We start from the raw sequence: 718 nt of genomic DNA, 5'->3' as shown, positions 1-718 counted from the left end.
GTGTTGGGTTGAAGCCGACCTATGAAAAGTCAAAGTCAACAACTGCGACGCAAGCGGCTGGCGCCTACCTTTTCTATCCTCGATCGGTGGGTCATGGTTTGACCTTCTGGGCGTTGACGCTAATATATCGTGCTCATCCTCATCTCAGTCGAAGGCTATGAAAACACCTTCTACATTGTGCCTTCTACTTCTTGCGCCAACAATGCCTACATATTTTAATTATTTTTGTTATATATATATATATATATATATATATATATATATATATATATATGACGGTTTAATAGAATTTTGGCCAATTTTTTTTTAAATTCATGAAGTTAGAATGCTCAAATCAACAGTCGAACAAAAAGCTCATTGAGATTGGATTTGTGGGATAGATTTTGGACTTCTCAACTTCAAATGTAATTTAAAAGAATCTAAAATTGTTAATTTAAACCTTTGTGATGTTCAACTTACTTTTTTTTGGGGATAGAATACATCCTACCTTTCCAGTTGTATATATCTATACACAGAATGTTCAAATTCATGGATTAAAAAAATTGTAAAAACCATATGCTTAATTATCTTGGTATTGATAAAGTTTTTAGTATGTATACATATGTAGGATTAGGTGTTATGTTGTCCATTTATCAAATACTTTCAGAGACGTAAAAAAATCATCCGTCTTCTTCGATAGCAAAAGAAGAACCTACTCTTAGTTGGAGGCTTGCCGTGC

This window comes from Nymphaea colorata, chromosome 13 (genome assembly GCF_008831285.2).
Source record: "Nymphaea colorata isolate Beijing-Zhang1983 chromosome 13, ASM883128v2, whole genome shotgun sequence".
Lineage (NCBI taxonomy): Eukaryota > Viridiplantae > Streptophyta > Magnoliopsida > Nymphaeales > Nymphaeaceae > Nymphaea > Nymphaea colorata.
Note: the sequence above shows the minus strand (reverse complement) of the source record.